We start from the raw sequence: 20,043 nt of genomic DNA, 5'->3' as shown, positions 1-20,043 counted from the left end.
CCATCGCCCTAGGCGTGGGTACTGCTGCTCCCTGCCACTTCATATCCATGTGTAACATAAACCTTAGGTTGTAGGTCCTCGTCGTCGGGGTTTCTCCACCACCTCCTTAAGATCTCTTTGCACGTTCACCACTGTCGTCCTTCCCAGCAACATTATCATCCGTGCAGAGACTGCCCTCGTCACTTGCTGAGTCGCCCGACACCTCACCTGGTGTGGTTACACAACTGCCTAACACATATGCCCTTTTCGCCCAACTAGGTTGAATTCTACAACCACCCACGTCATTATCCAGTAACATTTAGATGTGCTTTATGGGTAACCACGGGACAACACCCGCAATCGCTTTCACGACTCCATTGTCTGCGACGAGCTGCACCTCTTGAAGGGGTAATCCGCATTCCTTCCTTACACTGAGTAGCCTCACTGCTCCCAAAGGCTGCTCATCAAAATCCTTGGGAAGAATATCCTTGGTCACCATGCTCATGTCCCCCCGTATCTCGGAGCATCACAACTTCGACAAGGTACGAATCCCCAAACTTCAACGTTCCCCGAAAACGAGGGGATGTTGCGCTAGCTTCAACCTCCCAACCATTCACGTTTGGACTGATATAATAAGCAGTATGGGTAACCACCCTCTCCACTTCCACAATCGGTCCAACAATCTTCCTGGGTTTGTCAGACTTACGGGAATAGTGTCCGAACACCCCAGAGTAAAACATGGTCCTTCTCTGGGAGGACCTTCCCCTGTCACCTGGACCATACCTCCCTGAGTAGTCTCAGTTGGAAGTCGTGAGACTTTTAACCAACATCAGACAGCACCTCGCTTGCTGTTCTGTTGGGTGTTGGGTAACCCACCATTTTTGTACAGTCAGCTGTGGTCAATTGTTTAAAGTACAGGATTTGCTTAGGTGCATGAGTGCTCCTGGCTGGCTGGGTTCGAATCCTTCTGGGGTGTGGAGTTATATATATATATATATATATATATATATATATATATATATATATATATATATATATATATATATATATATATAAGCCTATACTTGCATAAACCACAAGTGAAGATTAACAATCTTTGGATAACACCCACCAGTGGGACTCGAACCCAGAAAGCACAACTACCTTCCAGTAGCTGCCATAACTAGTATGCTTTAACCCACTACACCATCAGACCCTACAAAAGAAGTAGAGACTTCGAGATATATATACATCTCAAATATCTCCACTTCCCGAGGGCACCAGATGAGTGTGGGGTTAGTCTGCATTTTTCGTCAAGCCACTGTCAATGTGAGAGAACTCGTGTCCAGCTTATAAGCCTATACTTGCATAAACCACAAGTGAAGATTAACAATCTTTGGACAACACCCACCAGTGGGACTCGAACCCAAAAAGCACAACTACCTTCCAGTAGCTGCCATAACTAGTATGCTTTAACCCACTACACCATCAGACCCTACAAAAGAAGTAGAGACTTCGAGATATATATACATCTCAAATATCTCCACTTCCCGAGGGCACCAGATGAGTGTGGGGTTAGTCTGCATTTTTCGTCAAGCCACTGTCAATGTGAGAGAACTCGTGTCCAGCTTATAAGCCTATACTTGCATAAACCACAAGTGAAGATTAACAATCTTTGGACAACACCCACCAGTGGGACTCGAACCCAGAAAGCACAACTACCTTCCAGTAGCTGCCATAACTAGTATGCTTTAACCCACTACACCATCAGACCCTACAAAAGAAGTAGAGACTTCGAGATATATATACTTCTCAAATATCTCCACTTCCCGAGGGCACCAGATGAGTGTGGGGTTAGTCTGCATTTTTCGTCAAGCCACTGTCAATGTGAGAGAACTCGTGTCCAGCTTATAAGCCTATACTTGCATAAACCACAAGTGAAGATTAACAATCTTTGAACAACACCCACCAGTGGGACTCGAACCCAGAAAGCACAACTACCTTCCAGTAGCTGCCATAACTAGTATGCTTTAACCCACTACACCATCAGACCCTACAAAAGAAGTAGAGACTTCGAGATATATATACATCTCAAATATCTCCACTTCCCGAGGGCACCAGATGAGTGTGGGGTTAGTCTGCATTTTCGTCAAGCCACTGTAAATGTGAGAGAACTCGTGTCCAGCTTATAAGCCTATACTTGCATAAACCACAAGTGAAGATTAACAATCTTTGGACAACACCCACCAGTGGGACTCAAACCCAGAAAGCACAACTACCTTCCAGTAGCTTCCATAACTAGTATGCTTTAACCCACTACACCATCAGACCCTACAAAAGAAGTAGAGACTTCGAGATATATATACATCTCAAATATCTCCACTTCCCGAGGGCACCAGATGAGTGTGGGGTTAGTCTGCATTTTTCGTCAAGCCACTGTCAATGTGAGAGAACTCGTGTCCAGCTTATAAGCCTATACTTGCATAAACCACAAGTGAAGATTAACAATCTTTGAACAACACCCACCAGTGGGACTCGAACCCAGAAAGCACAACTACCTTCCAGTAGCTGCCATAACTAGTATGCTTTAACCCATTACACCATCAGACCCTACAAAAGAAGTAGAGACTTCGAGATATATATACATCTCAAATATCTCCACTTCCCGAGGGCACCAGATGAGTGTGGGGTTAGTCTGCATTTTTCGTCAAGCCACTGTCAATGTGAGAGAACTCGTGTCCAGCTTATAAGCCTATACTTGCATAAACCACAAGTGAAGATTAACAATCTTTGGACAACACCCACCAGTGGGACTTGAACCCAGAAAGCACAACTACCTTCCAGTAGCTGCCATAACTAGTATGCTTTAACCCACTACACCATCAGACCCTACAAAAGAAGTAGAGACTTCGAGATATATATACATCTCAAATATCTCCACTTCCAGAGGGCACCAGATGAGTGTGGGGTTAGTTCTGGTTTTCTGAAAAACGGCCAGCCTACTCATGAGAAACTCTCCAGACACAAAACAGAACCCTTTAAAAGAGACTAACGTCGTCTATGCCTTCAAATGCCCTCTTGGGGACTGTAAGCTCCAAAAAACCCAGTATATAGGCAAGACAACAACATCTCTTTCTAGGCGTTTAACGATGCATAAGCAACAGGGCTCCATTAAGGAACATATAATCTCTTCCCACAACCAAACCATCGCCAGAGAAATCCTAGTAAACAACACAGAAATCATCGATAGATACAGCGATAGCAGGCGGCTTGACGTTTGCGAAGCACTACACATCAAGAAGTCAACACCAGCAATCAACAGCCAATTATTGCACAACTATATTCTACCCACCTCAAGACTCCGCTCCAATATAGAAGCATCAAGAAATATGGACCAATAGGCTTTCTACAAACACTTCTATTCAATATCCATTGTTTCGTGTTCTGTCTTGTGTTGATGAAATTAATACCCTATTAATACCACCTCTTGTTCTGTCTTGTGTTGATGAAATTAATACCCTATTAATGCCACATCTTGTTCTGTCTTGTGTTAATGCCACATCACCCCTTCCACCTCAATCAAATGTAGATATAAAATCGGAGATGCGTAAGTTCTATTCAGTTGTGTATTTGTGAACTAAAGTTTTTGAAAATGTAATAAGTTTTACGAAACGCGCTCGTGTTGCGTCAGACTAGATATAAAAATGAATTTTGGAGAATTGATTTTTGATTTACCTCCAACAGTGAAAAGAAATGTACGAAAGATTGAGAAAATTCGTGTTAGAATTATTAATCTTACTTTTTCGGTCATATTTAATAATATATATATATATATATATATATATATATATATATATATATATATATATATATATATATATATATATATATATATATATATATATATATATATATATATATATATATATATATATTTATTGTGACGGTAAAGTGTTGGAGTGTTGATGTTCGGCAGTCCTCCAATGGCAGGTGTCAATGCCTGGTCACACTTACAAAAAAAAAAAAGAGACTGCTTGCCTGTTTGTCTGTGGTAAGGTAATGGGAAGACACGCAAAACACAAAATATAAACAATGAAATTTTAATTACTTTAGAAAACAAAATATGAACAAAGACAATCCCTTGGCTTACATAAAATTTAAAACAAGTCAACAAACAAAACAACATGAATAATTACTAGATATGAAAATTTACTCTACAATAAAATAATGTGCAATGCAATAATAATCAGGTGCTGAGAATATTGGCTATAGCTGCCACCTCCCTTAGTATACGACAGCCAGGGCTTAGTATACCAGAGAGAGATGTCAACTACTAAGATCACAGGAATATTCTGAGGAGGACGGTTTGAGCTGGCCCAGACGTCGACTCAGGTAGAGGGCGTGAGTGCAGGTGCAGGTGTGCTGTCGGCGATACACCAGGCAATCAGGAGCAGGCAGACGGAGAATGGGTAGTTAGCTCGTTGACGACGGGCGGTGAGCCGGCGTGTCGGGTGGTGCAAGGTACGCTTTGCTTCCTGGTCAAAACGTTTTGTGCTACTGGTGGACGTATCTTGAATGTAGCATCTTGTACTTGTAGAATGACGTGACTGATATAGGGAAGAGCAGGCTCAATCTCTCTTGAAAGAGATTATCGTCACAACTCTCCCCTGAAGCCTGCGGTTCCGGAAGAAGGTACGTCTTCATGTGGTAGATTGATAGGTGGAGCTGCCTCTACTTCATAGACTCAGGAAAGGGCGTCGGCTATGATGTGGTCAGACCCGTGATGTAGAGATCTCCAGGTTGAATTTCTGCAGATATCAAGCCCATTGTAGAAGTCGTCGATTGTTGAATTGGGCTTGCTGCAGGAAGTGTAGGGTGTTGTGGTCCGTGTAGATGGTGGTAGACCGAGCACTTTTCAGGCATTGTTTGAAGTGAGAATAGGATTAGAATATGGTAAAGGAACACTATTATGGTCCTGTAAATTGGGATGAAGATCAGGTAGGATTTCTAAATTGGAAAGCGCTGACTCAGTGTCAGTGCTTTCGGGAGGAGAAGCAGGGAAGGTCTCACTGTGGATGTATGGACCTTTAAAGGTAGAATACGTTACTAACACAGTGGGAGGAGTACCGTTATATAGCTTCAGGAGGTTGACGTGGCACAACTGGGTCTTCCGCCGCCTATTTGGAGTCTCTAGAACGTAGTTGTGGTTGTTTCTGCACTCCTTAATGCGGTAGGGTCCTGAAAACCTGTCTTGCAAGGGAGAACCTGGGATAGGGAAATAGGCCAACACGAAGTCTCCCGGTTTAAATTTCCTTACTTTGCTGTTCTGTTCGTAATGAGTCTTCATCCCCTCCTGGGCTTTCAATAGATTATCCTTAGCAAAGTTATGCACCCTCTCTAGAATGTGTTGTAGGGTTTGAAGAAACTGGGGCACATTCTGATGCTCACTGAAGGTGGCATCACGTAGAGAGTCTAAAAGCTTTGAGAGGAGTACAGCACTTACGTCCGTAGAGCATCTCATAAGGAGATACTCTTAGAGACTCATTGGGAAGACTTCTAAAAATACACATAATGAGGTCAAGTTGTTTATCCCAATCCTTAGAGGTCTCATTGCAAAACTTCTTTAGGAGTGCTCTAATAGTCTGATGACTACGCTCAAGAGAACCCTGTGAAGCAGGATGATAGGGGCTGGACAATACCTGTGTGATGTTGAACTCTTCCAGTGTCCTCTTGAAGAGATCACTGATGAAGTTGGTGCCACAGTCACTCTGAACCTCCCTTGGAAATCCATACTGGGTGAAGATCTTCAATAAGTGTTTCACCACATTAGCAGCTGTAATGTTCTTTACTGGAACTGCTATGGGGAATCTGGTGGTAGGACACAGGATGGTTAGTATATAGGTGTTGCCAGAACTGGTCCGAGGTAAAGGGCCAACACAGTCTATAATAAGTCTGTGGAAAGGTTCCGCAGGCACCTGGATGGGTGTCAGTGGTGCTCTGGGGATAGAGATGTTCGGTTTACCATCCATCTGACATGTATGACACTGTTTGATGCTATTTACCATACCTGGCCAGTAGTAGTCTTGACGGATTCCGTGGTAGGTTTTGTTAAAACCGTAGTGCGAAAGTGCTCCGTGGGCCAGGTGTAGAATAGTGGGCCGCAGGCTGGCAGGAATCACTAGTTGTTCGACGTTGGCCCAATCGTCCTCCTCCTTCAGTTTACTGGGTCTGTATCTGCGGTAGAGCAACTCGTTCTCTAGAAAGAACCCAGGTATACTGTCAGGTTGAGTCTCAGCCTGGAAGAATAATGGTGTCAAGGTAAGATCTTCCCTCTGTAACTTACGGAACTCCAACGTGGTTAGATTCGGGGGTAGTTTCTGAGGGTCTTGAGGGACAGCGTTAGCAGTAGAGTCAGCTGGCTGTGGTCGTGCAGCGTGTGCACGGGTGGTCACCAAAACCGGAGGAGAAACTTCATCACTCTTTTGAACCTTTGCTGGAACATACTCAGAGATGGGATTATCCACTACAGAGGTACACACCTGGGGTTTGTCTATGACGATCAGGTTGGTCGGTTGCAGGTCTTCTGCCAAGTCGTTGCCCAGGAGAAGTTGCACTCCAGGCATGGGAAAAGGCTTTTCCCTGATGGCGACTTGGGCTTCACCGGTCACGAAGGGACAATCCAGGTGGACTCTGGCGAGTGGATAAGGAGTGGTAGCAGTGAGGTCAGTGATGAAGACGGTCTCCCTGGTGTAGGCGATATTGGACACAGCTGATTTCAAAATGATTGATTGAAGAGCCGCTGTGTCCCTCAAGATCTTCAGTTTGAAACGTCCCTCCGGATCTGAACCGTTGGTAGTGACAGTTCCAGGATACAGGTGTTTACTGAAGAGAGAAAGATCATTAACATGAACACCAACATTCATCACAGGCTTACCGGACTTAGGAGGAGTCTGTTTGGGTTTAGTGGATTCAGTATTACCTTTGTATTGAGACTTACCACATTTATCTATGGTATGTCCATAGAGTCTACAATACTTACAGTACAATTGCGAGCTAGCTTGATCGGTACTAACTTTCTCGTAACTGTACCAAGACTTCTTACTGGAAGGTGGTTCTGGTGTCATCCGGTGGATGAGGCTGTAAGTGTCAGCCGACTTAGCACATTTTAGGTAGTCGGTCTCCTCTTTATCTGCTAAATATAAACGGACAGGAGGAGGCACACGCCTCAAGAATTCTTCAACTAGCATGAGGTTGACGAGTTCTGCAAAGGTAGAGACATGTGCTGGTTCCAGCCATTTCATAAAATATCTCCTTTTGGTATTAGCAAATTCTGGAAAGGTGGTGGTACTTGCCTTTAGGTGGTCACGGAATTTTCGTCGGTAGCTTTCGGTGGAGAGAAGGTAGGCGTCCAACACTGCTTGCTTCAGGGTCTGGTAGTCATTCTCAGACGCCAAAGTACTGAGAGTAACTGCAGCTCTACCTGTGAGATGTACTCTGAGAAGGGTAGCCCATTGGTCGGCAGGCCAGCTAAGTTGATTAGCAAGGGTCTCAAAGGTGGTAAAAAATACGTCGACCTCTGTCTCTACGAATGGTGGCATTAACTTACTTGCATGGGAGATATTGAAACTTACTGGAAGACTGGCGGTAGTTTGCTGGCGTTGAGTGAAGTGTGTAGTTTCCAACGCGAGTTCCTGTTGACGACATTCCATAGCCAGAGCTGCTTGTTGTTTGTCTCGCTCGCGTTGTATCTCCAGGTGACGATGTTTTGCTTCAAGCTGTACTCGCTCACGTTCACGGAGTATTGTAATCTCACGTTCTTGTTCTTCTTTCCTCAAGGCGGCCTCTCTTTCTGTTTCTTCTTTCCTCAGTGCAGCTTCTCGTTCTTTCCTCAAGGCGGCTTCCTCTTTCCTCAGTTGTAGAGCTTCTTTTTGTTGTTCGAGGGCTTCCCTTTGCTGCTCTCCCTCGATCTTGGCAAGTTCTAGTTTGAGTTTCATAGCTGCCAAATCAGGTTTATCTGCAATAGAGTAACTTTCGTGAGTTTCAGAGTCAATTTTACCTTCCTCTAAAAGATGATCCAGTAACAGGTTATGTAATTCATTTTTGTTGGCTCCATGGGGAACATCTAGTTGATACTCATGTGCAAGAGTTTGTAATTCGGTCCTCTTGGCACGACTTAAGTTCCCTATTTCACCTGCTGGATCTGCACGGAAAGCTTGGAGACGAAACATGGTGAAATTAGCAAATAAATGTACAACGAATATACTGTTGTGATATGGTGAATGTCAGAAACAGGACAACGTGGCAACTGGTACCTATCCAATGGAATCGTTAACAATTAATGTTAATTTTAAGATGGTAAATGATTAATAAATCAAGATCGCAGGAAATCTTGTTCCCGGTACTCAATGTAAGAGGATAAGGACAAGAAAATCCTACTAAGCAAGCGAAACTGAGTTTCTAAAACAAATGAAACATTTAATTGCCTCAAAAGTGAATTAGGAAGTCCAAGAATGTAGGCATACCTTGCCGAGTCTCTATAGGACATAAGCAAGTTTTTCCCACTGAAATGAAATATGATACTTACAGAATTAGCGAACTTTTGTGCTCTGAAAAAAGAAAGCTAATTCCCTACCTAAGTAAATATCATCATCTCTGACCGACGTGTAGGGGTGCGAGGTGTCAACTGGTGACGAGAACTGCTGCTGAGGTCCCAATTCAGCAACAAAGTTCGTGCTAGAGGAACTATGGCCCTCTTCATCCTCCTACAGTCGGATTGCAGAAGATTAGGTGCTATTGACCCGGGGACAGACCAAAGTACCAGGGTACCAATATGATGATCTGCCGAAAATATGAGAAATATCCTAGGGACAAAAGGTGGTAAACACGAGTAATAACACGGTGGGAGAGATGACCAATTAAGAGAATGACTGAGGCCTACAGTCACCACGTAATCCAAAGTTGTCTCACACTCACCATATGCTACTCTCGGAATGCACAATACACACAGCACCATATGAAAATAAAATTGAATATTGAAAATAGTGAAAAGCAACTGTACCAAAGCTAAGTACGCTTACCACAAATTTACGTTCTGGTACTAGTACCTGAGTGAAGCTCCTTGGACAGGCCCCCATGAAATGTGACGGTAAAATGTTGGAGTGTTGATGTTCGGCAGTCCTCCAGTGGCAGGTGTCAATGCCTGGTCACACTTACAAAAAAAAAAAAGAGACTGCTTGCCTGTTTGTCTGTGGTAAGGTAATGGGAAAACACGCAAAACACAAAATATAAACAATGAAATTTTAATTACTTTAGAAAACAAAATATGAACAAAGACAATCCCTTGGCTTACTTAAAATTCAAAACAAGTCAACAAACAAAACAACATGAATAATTACTAGATATGAAAATTTACTCTACAATAAAATAATGTGCAATGCAATAATAATCAGGTGCTGAGAATATTGGCTATAGCTGCCACCTCCCTTAGTATACGACAGCCAGGGCTTAGTATACCAGAGAGAGATGTCAACTTCTAAGAGCACAGGAATATTCTGAGGAGGACGGCTTGAGCTGGCCCAGACGTCGACTCAGGTAGAGGGCGTGAGTGCAGGTGCAGGTGTGCTGTTGGCGATACACCAGCCATTCAGGAGCAGGCAGGCGGAGAATGGGTAGTTAGCTCGTTGACGACGGGCGGTGAGCCGGCGTGTCGGGTGACGCAGGGTATGCTTTGCTTCCTGGTCAAAACGTTTTGTGCTACTGGTGGACGTATCTTGAATGTAGCATCTTGTACTTGTAAAATGACGTGACTGATATAGGGAAGAGCAGGTTCAATCTCTCTTGAAAGAGATTATCGTCACAATATATATATATATATATATATATATATATATATATATATATATATATATATATATATATATATATATATATATATATATATATATATATATATATGTCGTACCTAGTAGCCAGAATGCACTTCTCAGCCTACTATGCAAGGCCCGATTTGCCTAATAAGCCAAGTTTTCATGAATTAATATGTTTTCGACTACCTAACCTAAATAACCTAACCAAACCTAACTTTTTCGGCTACCTAACCTAACCTAACCTATAAACATAGGTTAGGTTAGGTTAGGTAGGGTTGGTTAGGTTCCGTCATATATCTTCGTTAATTTTAACTCCAATAAAAAAAATTGACCTTATACATAATGAAATGGGTAGCTTTATCATTTCGTAAGAAAAAAATTTAAGAAAATATATTAATTCAGAAAAACTTGGCTTATTAGGCAAATCGGGCCTTGCATAATAGGCTGAGAAGTGCGTTCTGGCTACTAGGTACGACATATATATATATATATATATATATATATATATGTCGTACCTAATAGCCAGAACGCACTTCTCAGCCTACTATTCAAGGCCCGATTTGCCTAATAAGCCAAGTTTTCATGAATTAATGATTTTTCGTCTACCTAACCTACCTAACCTAACCTAACCTAGCTTTTTTTGGCTACCTAACCTAACCTTACCTATAAATATAGGTTAGGTTAGGTTAGGTAGGGTTGGTTAGGTTCGGTCATATATCTACGTTAATTTTAACTCCAATAAAAAAAAATTGACCTCATACATAGAGAAAAGGGTTGCTTTATCATTTCATAAGAAAAAAACTCTAGTAAATATATTAATTCAGGAAAACTTGGCTTATTAGGCAAATCGGGCCTTGAATAGTAGGCCGAGAAGAGAGTTCTGGCTACTAGGTACGACATATATATATATATATATATATATATATATATATATATATATATATATATATATATATATATATATATATATATGTCGTACCTAGTAGCCAGAACGCACTTCTCAGCCTACTATGCAAGGCCCGATTTGCCTAATAAGCCAAGTTTTCCTAATTTAATATATATTCTCTAATTTTTTTCTTATGAAATGATAAAGCTACCCATTTCTTTATGTATAAGGTCAATTTTTTGTTATTGGAGTTAAAATTAACGTAGATATATGACCGAACCTAACCAACCCTACCTAACCTAACCTAACCTATCTTAATAGGTTAGGTTAGGTTAGGTAGCCGAGAAAGCTAGGTTAGGTTAGGTTAGGTAGGTTAGGTAGTCGAAAAACAATTAATTCATGAAAACTTGGCTTATTAGGCAAATTGAGCCTTGCATAATAGGCTGAGAAGTGTGTTCTGGCTACTAGGTACGACATATATATATATATATAAATATATATATATATATATATATATATATATATATATATATATATATATATATGTATATATATATATATATATATATATATATATATATATATATATATATATATATATGTATATATATATATATATATATATATATATATATATATATATATATATATATATATATATATATATATATGTCGTACCTAGTAGCCAGAACGCACTTCTCTGCCTACTATTCAAGGCCCGATTTGCCTAATAAGCTAAGTTTTCATGAGTTAATTGTTTTTCGACTACCTAACCTACCTAACCTAACCTAACCTAACTTTTTCGGCCACCTAACCTAACCTAACCTATTAAGATAGGTTAGTTTAGGTTAGGTAGGGTTGGTTAGGTTCGGTCATATATCTACGTTAATTTTAACTCCAATAAAAAAAATTGACTTCATACACAATGAAATGGGTAGCTTTATCATTTCATAAGAAAAAAAATAGAGAAAATATATTAATTCAGGAAAACTTGGCTTATTAGGCAAATCGGGCCTTGCATAGTAGGCTGAGAAGTGAGTTCTGGCTACTAGGTACGACATATATATATATATATATATATATATATATACATATATTGTGATGATAATCTCCTTCAAGAGATTGAGCCTGCTCTTCCCTCCTAAGTTCGTCGCTATACATCCCTATACAACTAATATGGAAGAAATATCCAACAAGTACAACTCCAAGGTTTGCCAGAGAGCAAACGTATTCAGCACCAGGAACACCTGCTCCGCCTCCGCCACTCGAACCACCAAACTGCCTGTCCGTCGCCTGCTCATCGCTGATTGGCTGGTGGTCAGTCGCACCTGCTCCTCCACCGCCACACTACCTGATGTCTGGGGCCACCACGACCTGCAGACCTCAGAATATCCAGTGCTTTCAACAAGTTAACACGTCTCGTTGGTAGACTAAGCTCTGGCTTACGTGTACTAAGAGAGGTGGCAGCTTAAAGCCAATATTCCTGCACCCATATCTGATTGTATATTGTTCACTTGTTATTACTCACTTGTCTTAACGTAACTTTTCATTTTGCCATTTGATTATTCTTATTATTTTGATTGATTAATTTTATGTTACACTTTGTATGTCCATTTTATTCATGTTTTGCTTTTCTAACGTAATTAAAATCTCATTGTTAAATTTACTTGTGTTTTGTGTCTTCCCATTACCTTACCACAGACGAAGTTCCAGATTTTCTCTTTTTTGTTTCTATATGTGACGAGGCCATACCCCTAGCTTTTGAAACAGCCGAACACCAACGCGTTACTGTCACAATATATATATATATATATATATATATATATATATATATATATATATATATATATATATATATATATATATATATATATATATATACATATATATATATATATATATATATATATATATATATACATATATATATATATATATATATATATATATATATATATATATATATATATATGTATGTATATATATATATATATATATATATATATATATATATATATATATATATATATATATATATATATATATATATATAGATATATATGTCGTACCTAGTAGCCAGAACGCACTTTTCAGCCTACTATGCAAGGCCCGATTTGCCTAATAAGCCAAGTTTTACTGAATTAATATATTTTCTCTAATTTTTCTCTAATTTTTCTCTTATGAAACGATAAAGCTACCCATTTCATTATGTATGAGGTCAATTTTTTTTTACTGGAGTTAAAATTAACGTAGATATATGACCGAACCTAATCAACCCTACCTAACCTAACCTAACCTATCTTTATAGGTGAGGTTAGGTTAGGTAGCCGAAAAAGTTAGGTTAGGTTAGGTTAGGTAGGTTAGGTAGTCGAAAAAACATTAATTCATGAAAACTTGGCTTAATAGGCAAATCGGGCCTTGCATAGTAGGCTGAGAAGTGAGTTCTGGCTACTAGGTACGACATATATATATATATATATATATATATATATATATATATATATATATGTCGTACCTAGTAGCCAGAACACACTTCTCTGCCTACTATTCAAGGCCCGATTTGCCTAATAAGCCAAGTTTTCATGAATTAATATAGTTCCTCTAATTTTTTTCTTATGAAATGATAAAGCTACCCATTTCATTATGTATGAGGTCAATTTTTTTTTTATTTGAGTTAAAATTAACGTAGATATATGACCGAACCTAACCAACCCTACCTAACCTAACCTAACCTATCTTTATAGGTTAGGTTAGGTTAGGTAGCCGAAAAAGTTAGGTTAGGTTAGGTTAGGTAGGTTAGGTTGTCGAAAAAACATTAATTCATGAAAACTTGGCTTATTAGGCAAATCGGGCCTTGCATAGTAGGCTGAGAAGTGCGTTCTGGCTATTAGGTACGACATATATATATATATATATATATATATATATATATATATATATATATATATATATATATATATATATATATATATATATATATATATATATATATATGTCGTACCTAGTAGCCAGAACGCACTTCTCGGTCTACTATGCAAGGCCCGATTTGCCTAATAAGCCAAGTTTTCGTGAATTAATATATTTTCTCCAATTTTTTTCTTATGAAATGAAAAAGCTACCCATTTCATTATGGATGAGGTCAATTTTTTTTTATTGGAGTTAAAATTAACGTAGATATATGACCGAACCTAACCAACCCTACCTAACTTAACCTAACTTATCTTTATAGGTTAGGGTAGGTTAGATAGCCGAAAAAGTTAGGTTAGGTTAGGTAGGTTAGGTTGCCGAAAACCAATTAATTCATGAAAACATGGCTTATTAGGCAAATCGGGCCTTGCATAGTAGGCTGAGAAGTGCGTTCTGGCTACTAGATACGATATATATATATATATATATATATATATATATATATATATATATATATATATATATATATATATATATATATATATATATATATATTAGTATATTTTGGTAGCAGTCTTTCCTGTAGACATATATTATTAAATATGACCGAAAAAGTAAGATTAATAATTCTAACACGAATTTTCTCAATCTTTCGTACATTTCTTTTCACAGTTGGAGGTAAATCAAAAATCAATTCTCCAAAATTCATTTTTATTTCTAGTCTGACGCGACACGAGCGCGTTTCGTAAAACTTATTACATTTTCAAAGACTTTAGTTTACAAATACACAACTGAATAGAACTTACGCATCTCCGATTTTATATCTACATTTGAGTGAGGTGGATGGGGTAAGGTGGCATTAATAGGGTATCAACACAAGACAGAACAAGAGGTGGTATTAATAGGGTATTAATTTCATCAACACAAGACAGAACACGAAACAATGGGTATTGAATAGAAGTGTTTGCAGGAAGCCTATTGGTCCATATTTCTTGAACCAATAGGCTTTCTGCAAACACTTCTATTCAATACCCATTGTTTCGTGTTCTGTCTTGTGTTGATGAAATTAATACCCTATTAATACCACCTCTTGTTCTGTCTTGTGTTGATACCCTATTAATGCCACCTCACCCCATCCACCTCACTCAAATGTAGATATAAAATCAGAGATGCGTAAGTTCTATTCAGTTGTGTATTTGTAAACTAAAGACTTTGAAAATGTAATAAGTTTTACGAAATGCGCTCGTTCGCGTCAGACTAGAAATAAAAATGAATTTTGGAGAATTGATTTTTGATTTACCTCCAACAGTGAAAAGAAATGTACGAAAGATTGAGAAAATTCGTGTTAGAATTATTAATCTTACTTTTTCGGTCATATTTAATAATATATATATATATATATATATATATATATATATATATATATATATATATATATATATATGTATATATATATATATATATATATATATATATATATATATATATATATATATATATATATATATATATATATATATATATATATATATATATATATATATATGTCGTACCTAGTAGCCAGAACTCACTTCTCAGCCTACTATGCAAGGCCCGATTTGCCTAATAAGCCAAGTTTTCGTAAATTTATATATTTTCTCTATTTTTTTTCTTATGAAATGATAAAGCTACCCATTTCATTATGTATGAGGTCAATTTTTTTTATTGGAGTTAAAACTAACATAGATATATGACCGAACCTAACCAACCCTACCTAACCTAACCTATCTTTATAGGTTAGGTTAGGTTAGGTAGCTGAAAAAGTTAGGTTAGGTTAGGTTAGGTAGGTTAGGTAATCGAAAAACAATTAATTCAAGAAAACTTGGCTTATTAGGCAAATCGGGCCTTGCATAGTTAGCTGAGAAGTGCGTTCTGGCTACTAGGTACGACATATATTTATATATATATATATATATATATATATATATATATATATATATATATATATATATATATATATATATATATATATATATATATATGTCGTACCTAGTAGCCAGAACTCACTTTTTGGCCTACTATTCAAGGCCCGATTTGCCTAATAAGCCAGGTTTTCCTGAATTAATATATTTTTTCCAATTTTTTTCTTATGAAATGATAAAGCTACCCATTTCATTATGTATGAGGTCAATTTTTTTTTATTGGAGTTAAAATTAACGTAGATATATGACCGAACCTAACCTAACCTATCTTTATAGGTTAGGTTAGGTTAGGTAGCCGGAAAAGTTAGGTTAGGTTAGGTTAGGTAGGTTAGGTAGTCGAAAAAGCATTAATTCATGAAAACTTGGCTTATTAGGCAAATCGGGCCTTGTATAGTAGGCTGAGAAGTGCGTTCTGGCTACTAGGTACGACATATATATATATATATATATATATATATATATATATATATATATATATATATATATATATATATATATATATATATATATATATATATATATATATATATATATATATATATATATATATATATGTCGTACCTAGTAGCCAGAACGCACTTCTCAGCCTACCATGCAAGGCCCGATTTGCCTAATAAGCCAAGTTTTCCTGAATTAATATATTTTCTCAAATTTTTTTCTTATGAAATGATAAAGCTACCCATTTCATTATATAAGAGGACAATTTTTTTTTATTGGAGTTAAAATTAACGTAGATATATGACCGAACCTAACCAACCCTACCTAACCTAACTTAACCTATCTTTATAGGTTAGGTTTGGTTAGGTGGCCAAAAAAAGTTAGGTTAGGTTAGGTTAGGTAAGTTAGGTAGTCGAAAAACAATTAATTCATGAAAAATTGGCTTATTAGGCAAATCGGGCCTTGCATAGTAGGCTGAGAAGTGCGTTCTGGCTACTAGGTACGACATATATATATATATATATATATATATATATATATATATATATATATATATATATATATATATATATATATATATATATATATATATATATATATATATATATGTCGTACCTAGTAGCCAGAACGTACTTCTCAGCCTACTATGCAAGGCCCGATTTGCCTAATAAGCCAAGTTTTCATGAATTAGTTGTTTTTCGACTACCTAACCTACCTAACCTAACCGAACCTAACCTAACTTTTTTGGCTACCTAACCTAACCTAACCTATAAAGATAGGTTAGGTTAGGTTAGGTAGGGTTGGTTAGGTTCGGTCATATATCTACGTTAATTTTAACTCCAATAAAAAAAAATTGACCTCATACATAATGAAATGGGTAGCTTTATTAGTTCAAAAGAAAAAAATTAGAGAAAATATATTAATTTAGTAAAACTTGGCTTATTAGGCAAATCGGGCCCTGCATAGTAGGCTGAGAAGTGCGTTCTGGCTACTAGGTACGTTATATATATATATATATATATATATATATATATATATATATATATGCGGAAAATCCACAGAGAAATATGAAAGAAAGTGAACGTTTCGGCCTGTTAAAGCCTTTGTCAACACCAGACTGACTAAGGGAAGAGAGAGAGAGGATACAGGCCGACACTTGGAACCTGACCACCCATCTCTAGGAAAAGAATTACCCAGAAACAGGTATAGCTTAGCTTAGAATGGTCAAAGAGGATTAAGCGGGATGAGAATAAGGATAAAAGGTTAAAGAAAAGCCTCATGAACACACATTATATGAATATAAAATTGTAATGAGACATTGTAAGCTTCTCTATCAGAGTTTTTTCTTAAACTGTTGTGCAGTATTATAACTTAAAAATGGATCAAGTTTGTACATACCAGTACTAACATTAAGAAGATTTGGACACTGACTGATTATTGCAGACTCAATCAAATTCCGTTCCACCAAACCTCCACAATTGGTAATGCTTTTCGCCCCATTCAAGTTAATATTGTGATCGCATAAACTCGTGGCAGATACAATGCATTAGACATTTGGGCAGTTCTAATACTATAACCATGTTGTGACAACCGCAATTGTAAGGACTTTCCTGTTTGTCCAAGGTACACAAAATCACAATCATTGCAGGGAATCGAATACACACAACCTTCTGTTTCAGGGGAGTTTTTTTTATTAAACTGGATTTGATCGTACTATTAGTGAACACCAAATTTATATTAAGTTTCTTAAAAATCGGAGACAGTTTTTCAAGTCCACTCGCATAAGGCACCACCATTGAGTTAATAATTTCTGGTTTCGCCTTGGGGCCGTGATTATAAAACGTACGCTTGGCTTGTTCAAACGAGAAATCCAAAAACCTCTTAGGATATTGTAAACTCTTCCCAGTTTCATATATTTCAACAATCTCATCATCAAAAAACTCAGGGCTGCATACCCTCAAAGCTCGTAGAAACGTTCCTGAAAATACTGCCTGTTTAACTTTACTATGATGATTGAAATAAAAATGAACATACGACCCCATGTTGGTTGGTTTCCTATACACATTAAATTTGAACTTTCTACAGTTCTGCTGCCTGACAGTTAGTCAGGCAGCAGCAGACATGCTGAAGCAAAACCAGCTTGGATTTGGCATTCCCCAAAGGTGTGAGGCAGCGGCTCATGCAGCTAGAGCCTACATTTCCAACATTACAGATGAAAAAGCCCTGATAAAACTGGATTTCCAAAATGCCTTCAATCTGATAAGAAGAGATGCAGTACTCAGTGCGGTTCATCGCCTTTTTCCTTCCCTCTACCCGTTTGTAAACTCATGTTACAGCAAGAACCTAACTCTGTTATTCAAGGAACATGAAATTAAATCACAAGAAGGTGTCAAACAGGGTGACCCCGTTGCTCGTTTTCTTTTCTGCCTAGTCATCAAGGAAGTCACTGATAACCTATCCAGTGAGCTCAACATTTGGTTTTTGGACGATGGCTGGCTGGCTCCCCAGACTCCCTCCTTGATGACATAAGAATAATTTAGGAGAAAGGAGCAAGTTTAGGCCTCACCCTGAACTCTTCCAAGTGCGAAATACCTTCCACCAACCAGCACATAATAGAGCGAATGAACGCTGTTTTGTCTGATATTCATATAACCAACCCTAAGGACAGCACACTTCTAGGATTTCCTCTTGGAGGGAATGGCATCGACGAGGTCCTTGGTAAGAAGATCTCTGACCTGAAGAGGATGAATGAGAGGATTGAAGATATCGATGTTCATGATGCACTTTACCTCATCAACAAATGCTTGTCCCTCCCCAGGCTGACCTACTTTCTTATATGTTCGCCAACGTTTAAAAATATTAAATTAGAAGAGTACGACAGCCAGCTGAAATCAATGCTAGAAAAAGCCCTCAACCTTTCTCACAATGACCCATAGTGGAAACAGGCCTCCCTTCCTGTCAGACTCGGGGGCCTCATCGTTCGCATAGCATCACAAATTGCTGTACCAGCGTTCCTGTCCTCTTCGTGGCATCTGACAAGCTGGTGAAGGAAATCCTACCCGAGTACCTAGGTCAACAGGCAGGGATACATAATCCCAGCTTTACAGACTGCACCACCAAATGGGTATCTCTTGCAGGACCACCACCCCAACCACTGCATAAGCCCATAAGCAATCCAGCTCGGATCACCCCATTGCTGACCAAGAATCTGCAACATTGCTAGAAGCTGCGACGACACCACGTGACACTGCCCGACTTAGAGCTGTAGCAGCTCCGGACCCGACTTGCACCCCCGAACTACAAAAGGTCGGAACGACATCCCGCAACCACCCCACCAAACCCTGAATCTGTGCACAAAAATAAAAGATATGCAACTGAGTCTCACGCTCCCCACAAAGGACACAACTGTCCAAGGCGACCAAACCCAACATAAAGTGCCTCGAATTCGTAGCCAAGCACTCATGCAAATATTGAAAAACCAACTCACGCGTCTGTGGCACAATACACGGCCCACTCAACGCCTCCCACACATTCCCCCAGTCGAAACAAGGGTACAAACCTTCGACGCTGGGAGGCACCCGTGAGGCAAGCGCCCCATACAGTTCCCTATAACCAAAAGACTCAAACCCCGGAAAACGACAAAGCGCCCGAAGGAACAATACGGCCCACGAGTACACTGGAGACGTACACAGGGCCACCTCCCAACAACGCCCCAGGTCAAGCAAAAAACTGAACCTCTTAGAGCAATAAAACAACCCCAAGGCGTTTAACCCTCCCCCTAACACCAAACTCCTCCGAACCGACCCCCAAAACAAAGCCAACGACTTCACATAGACATCAGGAATACTGATCCCACCCTCCGACACCCTGAGACACAACGTAGACAGACGAACCGGATGATACCGGCCACACCACACATAACGATACACTAAACCCTCCAGAACGTGAGCCCTCCGCCGATCCAACGGAAAACACTGTGAAACAAACCAGACCTGTGACAGAACATTACAAGATACAACAAGTGCCC

The sequence above is a fragment of the Procambarus clarkii genome, chromosome 28, assembly GCF_040958095.1.
Source record: "Procambarus clarkii isolate CNS0578487 chromosome 28, FALCON_Pclarkii_2.0, whole genome shotgun sequence".
Taxonomy (NCBI): Eukaryota; Metazoa; Arthropoda; class Malacostraca; order Decapoda; family Cambaridae; genus Procambarus; species Procambarus clarkii.
Note: the sequence above shows the minus strand (reverse complement) of the source record.